The sequence below is a fragment of the Podarcis pityusensis genome, assembly GCF_964106645.2.
Source record: "Podarcis pityusensis genome assembly, chromosome: 5".
Classification (NCBI taxonomy): Eukaryota; Metazoa; Chordata; class Lepidosauria; order Squamata; family Lacertidae; genus Podarcis; species Podarcis pityusensis.
In genome coordinates this window covers 80,001,177-80,016,047 of record NC_138032.1, presented here as the reverse complement: position 1 = coordinate 80,016,047, position 14,871 = coordinate 80,001,177, and the positions used below count along the sequence as shown (strand labels likewise).

Below are 14,871 nucleotides of genomic sequence, written 5' to 3'. Positions count from 1 at the left end.
CATTAGGCATGAGGCAACTGCCTCAGGTGGCAGATGCAGTGTGGGAAGGAGCAGCAGCATTCACTTTTACCTCTGCCCCGCTTGTCCTAAGTCCCCTATTCTGGTCTGCTGCCTCAGATGTGGTAGAGGATGCTACACCTGTCAGCAGTCTCAAAGTGAAGATTTAGCTGCCAGTCTGGTGGGCTTGTGTGTGTGCAATGGGGAAAGGGGTATCATCTTGTCTTGGGCTGGTCAGAGGCTGCTTCTTCCTCCCTTTCTGTATGAATTATTTTGGTAATCCCACCCATCCAAGGATCACAATGTAAACAGAGAAGTGTCTATTCTGTGTGGCCAGTCAGATTTGCCTATCTGATGTCGTCATTGATAGCAAGTGATTGTGCAAGGAAAAGTAAGAACACCAATAAGCAAGAAACAGCAACAAAAGATGGGTAGTTTTAGCTTTCCTGTGGTTTTATTGGATTCGAGGACAGATCTGTGCAGGTGGTGTAGGGTCAGGCCTACTGGCAGGCAGAAAGCATTTACAACAAAGCCTAGGTGAAATCCCTTTTCTCATGAAACTGCTGAGTGGTCTGAGAAGATCTGTAGAGCACTTGACTCAAAATATCAGCTGCTTCTGATGACCACTTGAGCTGCTCAGCCACCATCAACTGCACACCACTTTTTTGCCTCTGTCTCAGCAAAGCGCGAGAAATTCCTTAATACAAGGACTGAATCTGGCCGCTGTTGCGTTCTGGCTGAAACAAAGCCCTTTGGAACCAAGCCTACGTTGGTGAGGAAAGTGTAGTTGAATAGTACTCTTTGAGTATCTTTGCCTCTTCCCACCCCCCGCCCTGCAGAAAAGCAAGAATAAAGTATATATCATGTATGAACTATTCAATCAATAGGTTGTTGTATTAGAAATAATGGTAAACCTGCTCACACTCACATGCAAAGTGCTTTGTGAGGTAATGCTGCATTCGTTAAATTTTATTTTATTTATTCGTTGCATTTATAGGCAGCTCAGTTGGTTAGAGTGTGAAACTGACAATGCCAAGGTAGTGGGTCCGATCCCCATTTGGGACACCTGCATGTTCCTGTGTTGCAGGGAGATGGACTAGATGACCCTCGGGATCCCTCCCAATTCTACAATTCTATGATTCTGACTTTTTCTCCAAAGGAGCTCAAGATGGTGCGAATTGCAAAGCTCTGTTCACTGTGGGGATGGAAATTGTGGTTTGGGCGTGCCTGTAAACCTTGATTACAAGGGGGAAGATATTATTGCAGGGCCAATGGGAATCAGTAGGATTGTTCCAGTTGACCTGGAGGGGCTTTGAATGGAAGCTGACTGAACTGGTGAACAGCAGGAAATACTTGAATCAAAAGCCCCTTTGTGCGGTGTCACAAATCGCTGACATATCTTTGATAAAATAAAATAGATGAAAATTCACCATGTATCTGGGTTTGTGAAAAAGAAAAGAAAAATAGAAGAGGTCTGAGTGTTTACAAGATGCCAAAGAAAGTCAATTTCTATGTGATTTAAATTCAAGCTACCTTAGTCATTACACAGAATGAATAGTACAGATAAAAGGGCTGTATTGTTATGAGAAAATGAATGGAGGCATAACAAGCTTCCTAAACTTGAAATAATATTTAGCGGGGTTGGCTAAAACACACAATTTTTTAAAAATTGGGAGGGGATTGTCTGACATAAGGATCCCTCCCCTTTCTTTCCATAAGCCCTATCAAGGTATAGAGGTCCTACTCACTGAAATAGATTTGCACAGGAGAAGTTCTTAGTGGGTTATACCTTAAATGCCCAGTGTCATGAGTTAGATGCTGCAGTTGTCCAAGGACACATTTAGAGTACTGGTGGAGTGGACCCAACGGCAGTCTTTTAACTTAAAGTCTCTCTCAGGTTTGTTGTGACGATACCGTGGGATAACTTCCTATGGGTCCTCCTCTGCTGCTTGGAGAACAAAGAGGAAAATGATTTTCTAGATCCATCTCAGTCGGGGTTTAGACCTAGTTTTGGCACAGAAAGTGCTTTGGTCACCTTGTATGATGACCTCTGTTGGGGGAGAGATGGGTGAAATGTGTCACTGTTAATCCTCCTTGACCTCTCAGCAACTTTTGATACCATCAACCATGGTATCCTTCTGGAGCCACTGTCCAGGTGGGTGGCACCGCTTTGCGGTGGTTCTGCTCTTACTTGGATGGTCATTACCAGAGGGTGATGCTTGGGGGGAGTGAGAGCTTTTTGGCCCCAGATAAGACTGAGGAACTCTTAGTGGGAGGTTCCCTAGACTCGATGGATGGGAGGTTGCTGTTCTTGATGGAATAAAAAAATTCCTTCCTGTAGCACCTTAAAGACCAACTAAGTTAGTTCTTGGTATAAGCTTTCGTGTGCATGCACACTTCTTCAGATACACTGAAACAGAAGTTACCAGATCCTTCTATATATTGAGAAGGTGGGGAGGGGTATTACTTAGAAGGGTGGTGGGAATCGGAGATTGGCAGATAGCTGAGATGAGCCTGTTGACGACTCTTAACGACTGTAATAGGTCTTACAGGAAAAGGCAAGGGGTGAGAAGGTGAGAAATGGCTTAGTCATGTATAATGAGATAAGAATCCAATGTCTTTGTTCAAACCAGGTTTCTCCATTGTTTTAAGTTTGGTAATGAGTTGTAATTCAGCAGCTTCTCTTTCCAGTCTATTTCTGAAATTCCTTTGTAGTAAAACAGCTACTTTGAGATCTTGTATAGAATGTCCTGGGAGATTGAAGTGTTCTCCTACTGGTAACTCCTACTGTTCTTGATGGAGTTACACTCCCTCTGAAGGAGCGGCTACACAGCTTGGGGGTACTTCTGAATCTGTTGCTATCACTTAGGTGCCATGGGCTGCCTTCTATCACTTTTCACTAGTGGACCAACTACATCCCTGTCTGGAAGGCCTAACTTCTGCCTTCAGTGCTCTGGTAGCCTCTACGCTAGATTGCTGCAATGTGTTATATGTGAAGCTGCCTCTGAAGTTAGTTCAGAAACTTCAGCTGGTGTAGAATTCAGTGGCCAAGCTGCTTACCGGGGCAAGGTGCTTTGAGTATATACTGGCCCAACTGCACTGGCTGCCAATTAGTTTCCTGGCCCAGTTCAAAGTGTTGGTTTTGACCTGTAAAGCCTCAGATGGTTCAGGACTGCAGTACTTCAAGGACTACCTCTCTCCATATGAACCCAGACCCTTCAAGCATCATCGGGGCCTTCTTCATGTGCCTCCTCCATGAGAGCTCCAGAGGGTGGCAACATGAGAACAGGCCTTTGCTGCAGTGGTTCCCTATTTGTGGAATGCTCTCCCTAAGGAGGTCCACCTGGCGCCTTCATTACGTATCTATAGGTGCCAGGAGAAAATGTTTCTCTTCTCCCAAGCCTTTGGCTAATAAAACAAGCTGGCCTTTTAATCTCTCTCTCTCTCTCTCTCTCTCTCTCTCTCTCTCTCTCTCTCGGGATATTGTTATTGTTTGTTACTAAGTTATGTATTTTTGTGTCTTTATATTGTAATTTGTCCTGTGATCCTTGAATGAAGGTCAGCTTAGAAATTTAATTAATAAACAATGGGCAGGGGATCACCTAAGAATGATAAGTAAGTCATTCCGTTCAGAGGAAGAGTGAAATATAAGAGGAATCAACTAAAGGTCAGTCTAGCCTTCTTCAGGCATTACTCAAGTGCACAACCTAACCATGAGCAGGGGGAACAGATACGAGTGAACTAAGTTCCTATCTCCATGTTTGTGAGTTGTAAGACAAATGTTTGTAGGACAGAGCCTCCTGTACCTATGGAGATTTAGAATCCTGGAATAATATTACACGTTAGACATTCTAGAACAGTTGGGGGTATTATTTCCTTAAGGACCATTGTGTTGCAACATCATGAAGCTGAAGCAGAACAAGGGCAATGCTTCCTTGCTCTCACTGGTTTTGCCTCCAGTCGTGTGAGAGCAGAATGCTAGACTTGATGGGCCATTGCTTTGATCTAGCAGGACTCTTCTTACATTCTGGAGCTGCTGAGTTAAAAATATATATATAGAGAGAAATGGGACCCAGCAGAAACAGGGAATGTATTTGCTGCCACAGTAAATGGGATGAGAACGTTTCTGGTGCCAATCAGGGGGTCGGGAGTGGGAGAAGAAAAATGAGGCAATCTGCAGAGGGCATGAGGAAATCAAGCAGTGCTTGGGGGCTGAGGGCTTACTGGAAAAACTGCAGTGGCTGTTTCTTTTCTTGCTTTTCTCTGGCTGTTTTAAGGTGGCCACATGGGCCACCGTGTTCACCACAGATGTCTCTGAAATTATGTTTTGTCACAACTTAGTGCCTTTCTGAATGAGGGATCTGGGGGATCTGGCTGTGTTATGTAATTTTGTTTCTCAGCATCCCAGATGCGGCATTGCAAAATCATGGACAAATCACATCAGCTGTGTCAGACAATTGGATTAAACATCAGTGTGGGGAAATGAGGCTGACGACTCGATAGTGAGGGCATGGAGGAAACAAACCTGACATTAACAGCCGCATAACTGAAACTGCACAAATGTATTTTCAGTGTGTGCCATGAAGAAAAAGCGAAGCACTTTTGGACACTTAGGAAAATGTAAGTGAAATGAAGTAAACAGGTTCAGCTACACCGTAGCTGCAGTACTCTTGAGGTGAACGATTAGACAAAAATAAGGAAGCATTTGGTCGAGGGTTCCAGTGTTCATTTGTAATCAGTGCCTCGGTGGTTGTAGAATACTTGCATTAATGTTTGGTGGCGTACAAGACTGCCTCCGGGTGATTATGGCTGTTTTTCAAGGTCAGTCAGTCTTCAGCAGTACCAAGGGGGGAAAAGTTGATTGCCTTGTTGACTCCAATTCACCTCCCCTGGGAAGCCACCGTGGTGGTTATTTCCCTCCTTTGTTCTCACAAATAATTTGATCCTTCGTACAACATGTCACCTCACTTTAGTTTTTAATAATTGTTGAGAAGGCTGCCCGTCCTTTTGAAGGCCTTGTGATTGTCATTCTAGGGCCATTGTAGTTGAGAAGTGTCTGCACCAAGACGTTATTAGCAAACACGATAAATGTTTTAGAGCCGTGGCCTCCTGGAGGAAGAAAGAAGAGTATCTAAGGGAGGTAACGTGATCTGGGGCATATGGCAAGGAGAAAGGAAGCGAAAAAGGCCAGCACTGCTGTTGCTCTGAAACCAGAGAGCCAGAGGGCTGAATAATTCATGCCGACGGTCTAATTGTCAATGTGGAAATAGGCCTTGCTAACCCTCCACAATGCACCGAACATCTTTCCTTTGTGTTTAACTGGGAGTCAAGTGCTTATGCACCAAGGCTGTAGATGATGGATGGAAAAAAGATTGCTTTATTGGAGAGCTGCTACTGATTCAAAAGAGGGGGGAAATGTGATTACATCAGGTGCTAGCACAGATGTGGAAACAGACTTGCTTGCTGAAGCATGATGAAGGCTTAAGAAATAGAAGCAGCCCCCTGTACCTTGGATACGAGTTGCCCTGGGCATGACAATGCTCAGTATTAATGTAAAATTTTAATCTAATCTTGAGGCTTAAGCAATGAAAGACCATCCATGTCACTAATTAAGGATGTGCACCAATGCCAGGGCATGTGGATTTGCAGGTGTTTTTGCTTTTGATTCCTGTTTTGTTCTCGTCTGAATCCTAGCAACTGATAATTAACATGTCCAAGAACTATGTGTACAGAAATGGAAGGCAGCAATAGCCAGTCATGGACTACTCTATTGTAGGCTAGTTAAGTGTGTGTGTGTGTTTTTTTTGGGGGGGGGGGTGTTTCCAGACATTTCTGAGTCTGATGAGTGGAGCATGATAGCAAAAGTCAGGCCAGGTCAGAATCCCACACGTATACTTTTGCAGGACCACTTTGTTGTTGTTGTTGTTTAGTCGTTTAGTCGTGTCCGACTCTTCGTGACCCCATGGACCAGAGCACGCCAGGCACTCCTGTCTTCCACTGCCTCCCGCAGCTTGGTCAAGCTCATGTTTGTAGCTTCGAGAACACTGTCCAACCATCTCGTCCTCTGTCGTCCCCTTCTCCTTGTGCCCTCCATCTTTCCCAACATCAGGGTCTTTTCCAGGGAGTCTTCTCTTCTCATGAGGTGGCCAAAGTATTGGAGCCTCAGCTTCATGATCTGTCCTTCCAGTCACTTATCTCCCCCCAAAAGGGTATGTGTAGAATATTGGTGGCTTTCAAGGGGTGGGATGTTGGTATATCTTTCAAGAAGAGGTGGCTGAGTTTTTAACAACAAAAAGCTCCACTCACCAGTCCAGTGGTGACACAGATAACTACACGCACTGGCACTATCCTCAGCGCTGCCACTGACATGAATCCATATGGAATGGTACTGGCATAATTAAAGATGATGTAACTAAGTTCAGGGGCACAAATCTGGGGCTCTGCTTACCACCACTGCTGCTTGACCATGAGGGTTGTTCAGAAAAGCTTCTTTCCTTTCATTTTAAGCTCCATCGCACGCGAAGACAGTTTTCAGTGGATTGAGTAGCCAAACCAATAGTGAGTCCAAAGGTCAAGAAGGTGCTTTCTGCACCTGCTGTAGAGGGAGATGTGGGGTGGGGCAGATGGGGCTCATCAACCTGGAAAGGTAGTCCATCTAGGAGAAGGAGAACTCTGGTCCTAAATGTCTGCTGCCTTGTAGGGTATCCTTAGGAGAAGAAAAGACTAAAGAGTAAACACTACAAACATCAGGAGTGGACTCCCTAAGATGGTTGGATGGTGCCTTTTGGCAACACCTGCAGCCACACTGGTGCCAATGTATTGCTCTGCTTTCCTTTGGACCCAAAGGCCAAGAAGGGGGTCTTGTCGTTTGGGCAGCCCACGACCTCCATAAAACTGCCCAGGCTTGTGCCCCTGGGAAGTCACTTCAGTGCTGCTAACACAGTGTTTTGGCTTCACCCCTGGAGGCACACTCCCTTGTCTCTTGAGACAGATGGATGCCAACAACAGCTTGATTATCCAATGCTTTCATGTCATCAAGATTGCTGTATGATGCTTACTATTATTTATAGTTATGCTGGGACAGCTTTCAATACCTTTTCCCAACATACCCTAGCAGGGCAAACCTATATCTCTGGGAACTTATGTCTCTGAACTGCGGCTCTCAGCATCCCTTACTATTGGTCATGCTGGCTGGGGCTGATGACAGCTGGACTCCAACATCAGGAGGGCTGCAGCTCCCTCATTCCTGCTATGCATGTGTACTTAGAAAATCGCATTGAGTGCTACAGTTTCAGCCTAAAGAACACTTCCTTCTTTAGATTAATTTCATGTTCAATACTATTTATTTATTTTATGAATCACTTCCTGTGAAATATTCTGAAGTGAATTAACAATAAAGCATTTATAAATTCATTTTCTGGCCAATGTAGATAAAGGCAAATTCCATTTAAGAGCTATTTTAAAATAACATTAAATGGGTTAGTAGATGACTATCTGATAATTAATCCAATGTTTTGACTCTCACTCATATTAAATATTTCTTACATAGATTTTGGCTCAGGCTCAATGTTTGCATAAAACTACTAATGGAATTGGACACAATGCTCGTTGAAATTAGATTCCACAGCACACATTTTAAGTCTAACATGTGATCAGAACTTGGAAAAATGACTTGGCTTTCTGCATCTCACTCTCCTGCCTCGGGGAATGTCCCTTATAGAGGCGTGCAAAAGAACTGATCCCAAATCAGGAACCAGGTGGATCCACTTTGGGTAGATTTGGGTCTTGTCTGAGCTGAAGTGGGATCTCTCCAAAGCACCACAAATTGAAATAAGGATTTTTAAAGTCCTTTGGGGTGCTTTGGAAGTTTGCATATACCGTAACTCTTTTATATGTGTCATTATATTGCGAATTGCTTTGTGATGCATCATGGGAAGCCATTCATAAAAGAAATAAAGAAATTGAAGAAAAATACTGCAAATATAATGGTAAAAGTACTGACGCTACAGGTAACTTTTTTGCAGACGACCTTCCTACTGACCTACCTCCATAAGACTACATCCTTATCGATTTCAGCCTCTAGATGGAAGTTGCTGAAGCTGTCAATCTGAAGTTTCTTTTGGAACCACAATATTTTTGAGGCTTGACAAGGCAAAATTATGCTCATGAACGGGCTCTCAATGGGGTTGCTTGCACTCTGCAATCATGCCAAGGGAAAGCACGTGATTACAGAGAAATATGTAGAGAGATCAGACTGCAAAACGTTGTCACTCAGGAAGCAGTGGGAGACAATACTTAACCTACTGACATTACAATGGAGAAATAGCAGAAGGATTATTAGAAAATAAAAAGCAGGCTTTGGGGGGTAGGTGTCCATTAGCTGTTTTGTACACATATAAAAAATGTGAGTTTATTTATGTGGACCAAAGGGGTCAGGTAAGAAAACGTAAGCCTGTGGTGAATATAAATTAAGGCTCTTTCTTTGTAGCCTCTCTCAGACGCTCGAGAAAGACTTTAGCCCCATTTCCATCCTTAGCAGTTATATGGCTTGCATGTTTACCTACAGTAAAAGCTTATACGACACAAGCTATGTATTATTATTATTATTATTTATTATTATTATTATTTAAAACCCACATACATTCCCAGGTGCATACAGTTCTGAAGGATGTAGATTATGCAGATGCAGGGAATTTCAGGCCCCACCCCTACCCACCACCACCAGGCAGAGGAACAACAATGGGATGTGCAGAGACAAATTCCAGAGCACTGGTATGCCCCCTCCCCCCCATCCTGTAAAAGTAGTCCAGAAGAATCCCATGGTATCAGAAGCTGCTGAGAGGTACAGGAGAAACAACAGGGTCACAGATCCCTTGTCTTCGAGCATAGGTTGTCTTCCAGAGTAACTGAGAGAGTTTCAGTGCCAAAAGTCTGGCCAAACTTTTCAGCTGGCACTTTTGTGGGCTGGTGCTCCTCCCTGCCCACTGTGATATGTTGATGTAGGTGTTGGAAAAACGCCCTGGGGTGCCTGCAACCCCCCAAACTCTGAGCATCCCCCAGTACACGCAGCTCTGGAAAAGGCATTTCCCCTCGTCTTCAGTGCGCTCAGCGACATATACCAGCTGGTATATGCACACTAATCTTCTGGCATAACGCAGCAAGAAGAGTGAGACATCGTAGATCTGCTCTACTATTTATTTACACACTATGTGCAGACAAAAGCATGATGGCGTCCATTCTCTTCAGCTCTGAGAGAACAAACAGAACAAGTAAAAGTGAAAGTACATTACGGCGGAAGAAATAAGAGTGTCTTCCGTTTCCCACACTCTCCCCAGACAGGCATGTGATTTACAACAATCTCATCTGCAGCATCAGAGGAGTGAAATTGCTAACAGGAAGTCCCCTTTGGATGGTGGGGTTCAGCTTGCTGCCTGTGGAAGGGGATTCTGCTGCTCACACAATTGGCCAGTTGTGAGCAGGCAATTGTCTATTGACTAATAGACTATTGTATTTTAATATTCTGTTGAAAGTCGCCCAGAGCAGCTGGGGAAACCCAGCCAGATGGGCAGGGTATAAATAATAAAATTTATTATTATTATTATTATTAGCCAATTGCGAGCAGGCAAGGGGGCAGGCTGCTCCCGGGGGGCAGACCAAACTGGGCCTGTGGGCTTTGCTTGGGTCCACGACCTGGGAATATAAGGGACCTGTAGCCTACTTTCCTGGGGGGAAACAAGGTGAATCAGGGGAAGTGGGTGCTGGGATTTGAAAGAATATATTCCTTTGCTATCAGCTTTCCTTCTCCCAGCAGTACCGTGCCTAGTTACCACTTCCTTAGTGTTAAAAAGACAAACCTTTATTCTAGCACCCATTAAATAAAATCAATATATAAATGCATCAGAAGCAACTAGACAAATATTAAGTTCACTTTGTTAATTAGAAAGTTCTCACTTGAGCTTAAGCAATTTAGAAGAGGGGGGAGGGAACCGTTCAAATTCCCTGGAGCTATTTAATCTTTAATTGAAATGTGGGTTTCTAAGGAAAAAAATTATTTCCAACTTGTGTGCTTTTAATGTGTCTGTTTGGGCAGGGGGGGGGACCCCTCTGTGAAGGGTATAACATTCACTTTGTGGTAGATTTTGGACTTGTTTCATTGACACAAAGCAACTGATCCAAAAAGAGATACCATGTATTGTATGTGGCAAATATGAATTCATATATTGCAAAGAATTAGTAGAAGTGCACAGATATTTGGTTAGGTTTGGCGACAGTTCCCTGTTGATTGTACTTTCTACACTGTGGCTACTGTAAAACCGAGACTTAAGGCATTGCTTCTTAGGATGGCTTTAAAGAGAATTGTGATTTTAATTTGTTCTGGTTTCAAAGTCCTCTTATCCCTTGGCTTTGTAGTTAAGTATAGACTGTAATTTACAATGCGTCGTAAATATATATTTTAGTAATGCTGCTCAATAAGCTGCAAAGAATGATATCCGCCGCCCCCCCCCCCCAGCTGGGCAGCATACAAAATTAATACCCTATTTTAAACAACAGTTTTCTTTTGCAGCAGTGTCACTGAAATTAAATAATTCAGATTAAGTGGTTCACGGGCACTAGACGAGGTGCTTTGAATCTGAGCTACGATCAGAAATCTGTTGGAAGACATTAGGAAACCAGTTCTGATTCGGATGCATTGTTGGAAAAGGCTGGTTCCTTGGCCATCAGGGATGATGGCAAACTGAGAAGCAGGTGGGCAGGGAAGTGGAGACTGGCAGCCTGGGAGCAACTCTGAGAAACGAGTTGGCTACTAATCTCTTGGTTACTGCAGCAGCCTTGGAGGGCTTCCAGGCCGTTGCAATTTGGGAAGGGGGGTGAGAGTCAATCACATTCAGGCAAATTCAGGTTGCACAATTGAAGCTGATTTGGTGCTCTTGTGCAAAAACCTGCTCCCCCCCCTCTGCTTTATGCAATAAGGAAAATGGTGGGGAAATGTACCAGATAGTGTGGGATAGTAATGGCTTGACACAAGGCTATCTAACCTTCATCTGAGGTCCTTTCTCCAGCTCTCTCCTCTGAGAGGAGGCATGAAGGCTGATGACAAGGGGAGGTGGCCTTCTCAGTTGTGGCTTCCCATCTGGCTCTCCCCAGCAAGGATCACCTGGTGTTTTCAGTGACATCTTTTCAGTGCTGGTAAAGTCTTACCTGTTCCCCTCAGGCCTTTGATGGACTGAGATGGTTCTGTTTTATCATGCTGCCAAAGCTTCTTATGACATTTTACATGTTGTATGAAAAAGGAGGATTTTAGCTTAGGCCTCTTCACATGTATTCTGCTGTGGCACCATTCCAAAGGAGCTGCGCTATATGTTTTTCCTGAATACAGTGGTGCATCGCAAGATGAAATTAATCCGTTCCGCAAGTCTCTTCGTCTTGCAGTTTTTTCGTCTTGCGAAGCACGGCTATTAGCGGCTTAGCGGCTTAGCGGCTTAGCGGCTTAGCGGCTATTAATGGCTTAGCGGCTTTAAGAAAAAGGAAACAAACTCGCAAGAACTCGCAAGACGTTTCGTTTTGCGAAGCAAGCCCATAGGGAAATTCGTCTTGCGGAACGACTCAAAAAACGCAAAACTCTTTCGTCTAGTGAGTTTTTCGTCTTGCGAGGCATTCGTCTTGCGGGGCACCACTGTATCTGAGATGGCTCTTTATGTCCTGTTTTTATTTTAAAGGATTCCCAGTATTTGGGCTCATTTGCCATCTCTCTGACACACAGGCTGAGCCTAGCTTTAACTGGCTTCTACAGCAAACAGTTATTTTCACATTAGCAACAAATTGCAATTAGGGCAGGCGAGACACAGTTCAATATGAGTTGCCACCAAAAGGAAAGCAGTGAAGGGTGAGAGAGAGAGAGAGAGATCAGCATCTCTAGTAAATTAGTAACTTCTCAATGACAGTAATACAATGTTTGGTCTTTTTTCAGGCTGCCCAATTAACCTTTTTGACTATTCAATACGCAAAAGCCGGACCAATCATTTTACTCGTCCATCATTAAATAATTGAAATCAAGTCAAAGATGGTGTATCAATGAAGAACTGAAGTTGTTGACAAAACATTTACGCTCTGTTGATGGTGAATTTGAGACAGAGATGAAATGAAGCCAATCAGATCAATAATAGCCCTTCAATACTTGTCGATTATTGATTGTGGTTATTGGGTTAAGACCAGCAAAAGGAAAGATTGCTTCACGTAAAGTGTTTGTAACATATGGAATTATTACATTCAAGAACTGTTAATGGCCTCTTGCTTCAGAGGCTTTTGAAAAACAATAAAATTTATGCAATGCTTTTTTCTGGGGGGGGGGCGCAGGGGTATACATACCCTTAAACATTTTGTAAATCTAAGTTTGGCCTCATTGAGGGGCAGTATTTCAATATGAGTAGGAAAATGACAGTGCCCCTAATTTATTTTTTTAGGGGGAAAAACACTGAATTTATTTATGGCAGATCTAGGTCCAAGAGATGGGATCTTTTCTCCCTTTTTAGGACTTCTCATTTATCCTAACTTTCAAAACATTTCAACATGAGAATCAGTTCAACCAAAAGGTATTTGGTGCAGATTAAAACAGAATGCTGAGCAGACATCTAAACAGAGTCTTATTAATTCAGAATTGCACAACCTACTAGTAACTACTGGAAAAGGGTCAAAACTCAGAGAGCAAAATTGGTGAGACCCCTTGGCGATTCTCTCAAATTCCACTGAAGGCCTTGTAGACAAAAAGATCAATGAGTCAATATGCAATGACTCAGCCTATGTCACAAAATTCATAGTTCTTTGAGTTAATTCATCATGGTGCAGCACTGCTGAGCAATAATGCAACCCTGCAGTGTTAGGAGACAGCTGCTGTGACATACATTCGTAATACTTTAATGTGTCCCGGAGGATCCCCCCCCCCCCGAAGTGTACTGCGCTCAGCAGGGTTTCCTTGATGAAACTTCTCAGAGTTTTTGAGAGTTAAGGCTGTGGTTTGTATACGTTTCGTTCACGGCTGAGGAGACTGTCATTCATCACAGTGCACGGTAATATTTTGAGGCGCTTGGTGATAACGAGAGGACCAATTGCATTTGTATATAGTTTAACCTGATGGGTGATGTTTATAATCCAGGCCTGCAGCATTCATATGAAGAGAACTACTGAAAACAAGCCCCAAGGGTTGTGGGGGTGGCGATACATGGACACACTATTTCAGATTTCCAATTGTCTTACAATGTCTCTTTAGGTTTTATCTATTAATAGTTACTTGTTTAATTATTTTCTTTACTATGAATTGTATCCCAAAGTGGCACAAAGAGAAGGCGGCTTGTGAAAACAGCCTTTCTTTTCCTTTACTCCTACAGTCTCCTGTACTCACACTCACACCCACACCCCAAAACCCTCTCCAGACAGTAATCCCTATCCAAGAGAGGGAGGTGTATCATATAAAGCTGCATTGTAAGAGGGGAATTGCCCAAAACTGGGTGGAGGGATCTTCTTTCTGGTTCAAAATCCTTTTGCTCAATTTTTTTGGGGGGGATTTCTCCTTCCTACTGCAGTCCTGTACCACACAACTCCCATTGCTGTGCATGTGTCTCTCTATAGGGGGGTAGTCGAAGAAGCAACATTTATGATTTAATTATGTCTGTCCTGAATTTCCCACCATCATGCAACCCTGATAGTAGCTTTGCAGATCTTGAACTGCAGCGCTCTAGTGTTTATATTCCCACTTGTGGCAGAGCAGTCCTAAACATGAACATCAGAAGGGAGTCCCCGTGCAGTCAGTTGAACACTTTCCTGGGAGCAGGTCTGACTGTCTGCTAAGATGAGCTTTCCAATATACCACTTTGTGATGCAGTCTTAGGTACCACACCCAGAACACACAATTCATAGAATCATAGAGATGTAAGTGTTTGCTAATACCGGGGGCTGATGTTGCGTTCCTCTTTTGTACCCACAAAATGTATCTTCCAACATTCCACCAATGAAACTAGGGACGCTCCCTTGCATGAGATCATGGGGTGGGGTGGGGGCTAGCAAATGCCAAATCAGGGGAAATACAATCCAGATCCAAGAAGATCTACTAGATCAGGATTCCTCAACCTTGGCCCTCCAGATGTTTTGAGACTACAATCCCCATCATCTCTGACCACTGGTCCTGCTTGCTAGGGATCATAGGCGTTGTAGGCCAAAAACATCTGGAGGGCCGAGGTTGAGGAAGCCTGGACTAGATCTACCCCATGCCTTGGAGGAAACAACTGCAGCATGTCCACACACTTAGGGTTGAAGAGCAGGGATACTAAAGCAGCTGGCAACACCCAGTTTAGAAACAATAAATGCTACCTAAGAAATCAAGCATTTCCTCACATTAATCTGGTGCCTCTTTTGGATTCTGATTGAAGCACCCATCAGTTAGGCTGAACCTATCAGAACTGAGCCAGCATCAATCCATCCACGACCCTGCTCTGACCTACTCCCATCTCTTGGCTCCTCCACCCCAGGGAGATTCCATCTGCATCCAGACATAGTCAGTTTCAACCCCACCCACGACTGTGTCTTTTACACAAATCCAGCCATTCTTCTCTTGCAGATTTTCACCCTGCCTGCTGCTGCTCCCCACCAGCTTACCTCTTCTTATGCATCCCTAGTTCCCACAGGTATTTTAAGGAGACATGAAGAACATTTGTCCACCCACAAAGGAGACAAGTTTGCAGTATGGCAGCTGATCTATCAATAAAGGCAGCAAAAGTCCAGCTCAGTACAGGAACCTCTGTAAATGTAGTTGGACAAAGAGACCAGTGATGTCATAATGACCGTATCGGCCAATCAGGAGGCATTTTCATTTTCTTCTAGCTA

The 14,871-nt window shown here is 43.8% G+C and overlaps 1 protein-coding gene and 1 long non-coding RNA gene across 9 annotated transcripts in view; one reads left to right on the top strand and one right to left on the bottom strand.

Moving 5' to 3' along the window:
- The window catches only part of SH2D4B (SH2 domain containing 4B), a 92,404-nt gene that overhangs the window by 58,506 nt on the left and 19,027 nt on the right, over window positions 1-14,871 (top strand). The gene's annotated exons all lie outside the window — the stretch shown is intronic.
- On the bottom strand, window positions 430-14,774 carry LOC308476962. Of its 3 annotated transcripts, none has more exons than XR_013986282.1 (4): window positions 14,644-14,774; window positions 8,043-8,194; window positions 1,746-1,945; window positions 430-761 (listed from the first exon to the last, which is right to left on the bottom strand). It is a non-coding gene; the product is annotated as an uncharacterized lncRNA (long non-coding RNA). The 3 variants fall into 3 exon arrangements; XR_013986283.1 differs by having other exon boundaries at window positions 1,787-1,945; XR_013986284.1 differs by having other exon boundaries at window positions 1,787-1,942.